Raw genomic sequence first — 7267 nt, forward strand, 5'->3', positions numbered from 1 at the left:
TTTAAATATGGTGAAGATCAAGTGAATCTGGACACTTCTATCCTCCCCTCCACCTTTATAGAATAAACTATCTTGGAAGAAGCTAGGTGAAGTGGTGCCTCAGGCAACTGCCCTTTTCCCATTTTCTCTTTCCATCCTGAGAGGCAGGGATAGGAAACCAATCCGCCTAAGGGGTGGAAAGGGGAAATTGACTAAAGAGAAAATTTTGGTGCTGAAGGAGGGGTAGGGAATAAGAAGAGATGCCCTCAGGAGGGTGTAGGCCATCTTAGAAGGATCAGCTAGTTCTACTCAGTCAAACACTACCTACCTTACACACTACTAGAACTATACCATCATGCTCACTTATCAGGTGACATTGGGGAGGAGTGATTATTGTATTTTCCTCTCTGCTTCAGGAATTTGAGTACTGTTCTCATTCTTCCTTCCTACTTCTTTGAAATAGATTTTTTTCTACCATTACTGCTACAAACATAGGAGATTTATTACTCTTTACATTTTTTATTTTTTCCCTTTTAAATTTTTCATATTATTTCTATTTTCCTTTGATGCTTTAAATTTGGGGGTGAATTTAGCTCATTTTTGTGTTTCTATTTGCAAGAATTGTTCTTTGTTGAGTTTTATAATTTCAATTCCCAATGTTGATTATCTTTTTTGAAATATATTTTTGTTCCTTTCTTACTGGAATTTCAGTCTAATTTAAATCCTGTTGCTATTTTAAATTTTCTCTAATTTGTACCTGGTTATCTAGTCTCCCACATGTACTTGTTTCCATTTTACCCAATCCCTTGCACTGTTCTGTTAAATTTACATATGAAAGTGTGTATTGTAGGATTTTAATTGTGATGCTAAATGTGAATTAACTGCCAATGGGCGTGCAAATGGCATGTCAACTCTTAATTTTATTGGTGAACCCAGAGAATAAAAATAAAGATATACCAAGGACACTGAAGAGACAGGTCAATGAATTAGGAGGCAGGGTACAGGTACAAGGTACAAGGTAATTCATAGCAAGTATAATGATAGCAGGAAACAGTATGAGACAGCTAGGTGGCTCAGTGAATAGAGCGCTGGACCTGGAGCTTGAAAGACCTGAGTTCAAATCCGGCTTTGAACACTTACTAGCTATGTGACCCAGGGCAAGTCACTTGACCTCTGTTTGCCTCAATCCACTGGAGAAGGAAATAGCAAACTACTCTGGTCTCTTTGCCAAGAGACCCCTATGGACAGTATTGGCATCCTATGGCACACAGGGTCATGAAGAGTCAGACACAATTGAATAACTGAACAAGGAAACAGTACCTGGGAACTGATCTAAGTTTTCCTTCCTGAGAGGAGGAATTTGTTAAGAAAATAGAAGCGTTCAGGTACAAAGAGGGCCAAGAGTAAGGAAGTTCAAAGGAACCACTTGGAGCAGAAAGGGACAACTGTCTGGCCAAAACTAAATCTACTATCGAAGGGAGTCAGCTTGCTCCCAGGTAAGACCAGAATTGCATCCCTAGCAACAGAAAAGGAAAGCTCACACACACCTAAGATGCAAATATTCTTTTGAATCGTACAGAGGAGCACTACCTGAGCAAGTCAGTCAATAAACTTTTATTCAGGACCTATTATGTGCCAAGCACTGTGCTGAGTGTAGGAAATGCAAAGTAAGGTAAAAGATAGTCCTTGCTCTCAATGAGAGACCATGTACAAACAACCATGCACAAACATGTTATGTGTTGGATAAATTGGAAATAATCAACAGAGGGAAAGCAGATGAGGACTTGATTCTTTGGGATGCAAAGAGAAACCTAACCTTTGAGCAAGGCCCAAAACTAGATATCTCATTGCTATATAATAGATATATAGATATAATAGGTCAAATATAATAGGCCTGAAGATTCCAGGTTCCCTACCCCTGTAATAGGTCAAAGATAGGAATCTTTTTAGAACAAGACATTTGTCCTCCTGGGGAAGACTTGGTATAGGTCTGGGTAAAGTGTGCAGTCAACTTTTACAGGGTTGCCAAACATCTAAAAGGGACAAGATGAATTATTTAATCGAAAGTGTCAGAGACCCAATATTTGAACATCTGTAGTCTTTGAAAAGAAGAAACTTTTCAATATCAGAAATGCTTACAAAAGCTTGAATGATTCTAGAACCCTAAGCCTAATGACAGAGATGGTGTTTACTGAGTTTGGCAGCACCGTTTGGCGTAAAGGGGAAATGCCATTAAAATCATGTCACAGCGGACAACCCATTTATAAGGCTCCATCAAAGAGCACACATAGCCAACAGGTTTTGCAGTTTATATTGATTTAAGGGTATCCATAAAGACTATTATAGCAAAGAAACACCTGTGGACTCATGACAGCTACATACACCATATGAATGTATTTTATCAATTGGGAGAGGCCAAAAGATAGTTTTATGCTTCAAAACTGGAATCCAGTCCCCTCAGGAATGTCTTCTTCCAGATGGGCCATGGAAACTCTGCAGAAGAGCTGTGCTTCAGCTATACAATTGACCCAAAAAACTCACCAAAAATCTGGTGGGAGGTGGATCAATGGACAAAACAATTCTTGGAAAAATAAAGGAACAAGGAAATGCTGACCATGACGGTCTGGTAAATAAGCACCACCACCAAGAGAAAACAGAAAGCTAGGATGACTTTCTTTTACAGCATTGGAGAAGATGTCCATTCAACACTAGATGCACTCATGGGGTGAACGTAGCTTTGGTATTATGGAAGCCAAAAGATGCAGGGCCAGTGGGAAAAGATGGAACCAGAGAAGGATATTGCCCTGGACTCTGAAATTAGTGAGAATGATCTTGTCATAGGTTCCTAGGCCAATCTCTGGTTCCCATTCAGAAGTGTTGGTAAAGATTGAGGATGCAGAATACCTTGCCACCTTGCAAGAGAGTACAAGGGACCATCACATTCTGGCATTCTATAAGAGACATTTAAGGAAAATACTTCTATAACTTTTGAAAGTGGTTGGACTTGGAGAGCTAAGTGATAAAAATATCTGGGATTATTAAAGTGAGCCTGAAATTTTTCCTAGAAAGTTGTTTATGTGGGTGGGAGGGCGGAGCCAAAATGGCAGAGTAAAAGCAGTGACTTGCTTGAGCTCTCCCCCAAACCCCTCCAAGTACCTGTAAAAATGGCTCTAAGCAAATTCTAGGCAGCAGAACCCACAAAAAGACAGAGTGAAATAAATTTCCAGTCCAAGACAACCTGGATGTTTGATTGGAAAAGTCTGTTGCAACAGGCTGTGGGAGGAGCACAGTTCAGCATGGGCCCTGCAGTCAAAAACAGGGCCTCAGGAGATTGAATCAAGGGGAACTGTAGTGGTTTCCAGACTTCTCAACCCATAAACATGAAAGACAACTTAGACTGTCAGTAGGGAAGGTCTGTTGGATCTCGGTGAGAGGAGCTCAGTCCAGAGCTTGTCCCGGCATAGTCCTAGGGCAGCAGCTGCTTCCAGAGCTTCTGGCCCACAGATGGAAGGGGAATCAAGCAACTGGTCAGAGGGGGATTGCAGGGATCTTTCTTTTTTTTCCTTTCATTTTATTTTTTTTAATTAATTAATTTATTTTTGGTTTTCAACATTCACTTCCACAAGATTTTGAGTTTCAAATTTTCTCCCCATCTCGCCCCCCCCAAGATGGCATGCATTCTGAATACCCCTTCTCCTAATCTGCCCTCCCTTCTATCTCCCCCCCCTTCTCTTATCCTCTTCCCCTTCAATTTTCCTGTAGGGCAGGATAGATTTCTATACCCTATTTCCTGTATATCTTATTTCCCAGTTGCAAGTGAAAACAATTTTTTTTAACTTTTGTTTTAAAACTTTGGGTTCCAAATTTTCTCCCTCCCTCCCTACCCACCCTCATTGAGAAGGCAAACAACTTGATACAGGTTATACATGTGTAGTCATGCAACATACTTCCATAGTAGTCATGTTGTGAAAAACTAAGTATATTTCCCTTTATCCTATCTCGCCCTCCATTTATTCTGTTCCCTCTTTTGACCCTGTCCCTCCTTAGAAGTGTTTGCTTCTGATTACCTCCTCCCCCAATCTGCCCTCCCCTCTATCATCCTCCTGCTCTCCTGTCCCCTTCCCCCCCCCCATTTTCCTGTAGGGTAAGATAGATTTCCATACCCAATTGAATATGTATGTTATTCTCTCCTTAAGCCAAATCTGATGAGAATAAGATTCACTCATTCCCTCTCATCTTCCCCTGTTTCCCCTCCACTGTAAAAGCCTTTTCTTGTCTATTTTATGTGAGATAATTTACCCCATTCTGTCTCTACCTTTCTCCTTCTCTCCATATAATCCTCTCTCACCCCTTAATTTTAGTCTCCAGATATCACCCCTTCATCTTCAACTCACCCTATGTCCTCTATTTAAATATCTATATCTATATCTATATATACATATAATTTTTTCCCTCCAACTACTCTAATACTGACAAAGGACTCATGAGTTACAAATATCATCTTTCCATGCAGAATATAAACAGTTCAACCTTAATAAGTCTCTTATGATTTCTCTTTCCTCTTTACCTCTTCATGTTTCTCTTGAGTCTTGTATCTGAAAGTCAAATTTTCTATTCAGTTCTGGTCTTTTCATCAAGAATGCTTGAAAATCCTTTATTTCATTGAATTTCAATTTTTTACCCTGAAGGATTATGCTCAGTTTTGCTCAGGAGGTGATTCTTGGTTATAAACCTATCTCCTTTGCCCACTGGAATACTATATTCCAAGCCCTGTGGTCCCTTAATGTAGAAGTAACTAAATCTTGTGTTATCTTGATTGCATTTCTACAATACTTGAATTGTTTCTTTCTGGCTGCTTACAATATTTTCTCCTTGACCTGGGAACTCTGGAATTTGGCTACAATATTCCCAGGAGTTTTCCTTTGGGGATCACTTTCAGAGGGGATCAGTAGATTCTTTCAATTTCTATTTTGCCACCAGTTCTAAAATATCAGGGCAGTTTTCCTTGATAATTTCTTGAAAGATGATGTCTAGGCTCTTTTTTTCATCATGGCTTTCAGATAGTCCAATAATTTTTAACTGATCTCTCCTGGATCTATTTTCCAGGTCAGTTGTTTTCCCAATGAGATATTTCACATTGTTTTCTATTTTTTCATTCTTTTGAATTTCTTTTACAGTGTCTTGATTTCTCATAAAGTCACTAACTTCCAATTGCTCCATTCTAATTTTTAAGGAAGTATTTTCTTCAGTAAGCTTTTGGACTTCCTTTTCCATCTGACCAATTTTGGTTTTTAGGACATTCTTCTCCTCACTGGCTTTTTGGACCTCTTGGGTTAGGTGATTTTTTAAGGTGTTATTTTCTTCAGTATTTTTTTGGGTCTCCTTTAGCATCACTCTCAGTTTTTCCTCTACTTCTCTTGCTTGCATCTCAAAATCCTTTTTGAGCTCTTCCAAGGCTTGGGAGTGATTCATATTTTTCTTGGAGGTTTTGGATGTAGGAGCTTTGACTTTGTTGTCTTCTTCTGGTTATATGTTTTGATCTTCTTTGTCACCAAAGTAAGATTCTATGGTCTGACTCTTTTTGTGCTGTTTTCTCATGATTCCAGCCAATTACTTGAGTTATAATCTCTTTTTTAAGGTAGGAGTCTGTTTCCAGTGTGGTGAATGTATTGTCCCAAGCTTTAGGGGTTTTGTGCAGCTGTTTTCAGAGATACTTCTAGGGACCTGAAAATTTTCAGTTCTTCCAAGGTGTTATTATCAAGGGCGAGGTGTTTTACTCCTTTCCTGGGCTGTGCTCTGGTCTATGAATGACAACAAGCACTCTTTTCTGTCTTGGAACTATGAAGAGGATTTCCTCTCCACTGCCACTACAAGCTCCACCATGCCAGCGCTCCTCCTCACCCCAGGATTGCCACCCAGAACTGTGACCCAGAGCCAAGCACAGGCAAAGCAAAAGAATCCTGCACCAGCAAAGAGATCCCTGCAATCCTCCTCTGATCAGCCACTCGATTCCCTCGCAGTCTGTGGGCCAGCTCCAGAAGCAGCTGCCGCCCTGTGGCCATGCGTGGGGACTGGTGCTGGGACCACGCTTCTCTCTCACCGCAGACACAGGCTTTTCCTACTGACCTTCTAAGTTGTCTTTGGTGTTCATGAGTTGAGAAGTCTGGAAATGGCCAGAGCTACCCATGATTCAGTCCTCTGAGGCCTGCTCCAGTTTATGGAGGCCTGCGTGCCCACAATGAACTGCGTTCCTCTCCCAGCCTGGCGCGATATACCTTTCTGATCAATCATCTAGGTTGTCTTGGGCTAGAAATTTGTTTTACTCTGTCTTTTTGTGGGTTCTGCTGCTTTACAATTTATTTACAGCCATTTTTTACAGGTATTTGGAGGGGTTTGGGGGGAAGTTCAAGCAAGTTACTGCTTTTGCTCTGCCATCTTGGCTCCACCCCCCAGGGATCTCTTTGTTGGTGCTGAGGCAGGATTCTTTTGCTTTGCCCATACTTGGCTCTGGGTCTCAGTTCTGGGTGGTGGTCCTGGGGCAAGGAGGAAGGTTGGCATGGTGGAGAGGGAACCCTCCTCACAGTTCCAAGGCAGAAAAAAGTGCTTGGGGTCTCTCATAGACCAGAACACAGCCAGAAAAGGAGTAAACACCTCACCTTTGATCATAGCACCTTGGAAGAACAGAAAATGTACAGGTCCCTAAAAGTATTTCTGAAAAAAACTACACAAAATTCCCAAAGCTTGGGATAGTACATTCTCCACACTGGAAGCAGAGCCCTACCTTAACAAAGAATTTAAAACTCAGGTAATTGGCTGGGAAAATAAGCAAACAGTGTGAAAAAAGTCAGACCATTGAATTCTATTTTGGTGACAAAGAAGATCAAAACATACAACCAGAAGACAACAAAATCAAAGCTCCTACATTAAAAGCCTCCAAGAAAAATATGAATCAGTCCCAGGCCATGGAAGAACTCAAAAAGAATTTTGAGAAGCAAGAGAAGTAGAGGAAAAACTGGGAAGAGAAATGAGAGTGATGCAAGAAAATCATGAAAAACTAGTCAACAACTTGCTAAAGGAGAACCAAAAAAATGCTGAAGAAAATAACACCTTAGAAAATAGACTAAGGAGCAGCTAGGTGGCACAGTGAATAGAGCTCTGGCCTTGGAGTCAGGAGGACCTGAATTCAAATCCAGCCTCAGACACCTAACACTTACTAGTTGTGTGACCCTGGGCAAGTCACTCAACCCTGATTGCCTCACCAAAAAAACAAACAAAAAAAATAGCCTAA

Source organism: Vombatus ursinus, unplaced genomic scaffold, assembly GCF_900497805.2.
Source record: "Vombatus ursinus unplaced genomic scaffold, bare-nosed wombat genome assembly UNPS02014807.1, whole genome shotgun sequence".
Classification (NCBI taxonomy): domain Eukaryota; kingdom Metazoa; phylum Chordata; class Mammalia; order Diprotodontia; family Vombatidae; genus Vombatus; species Vombatus ursinus.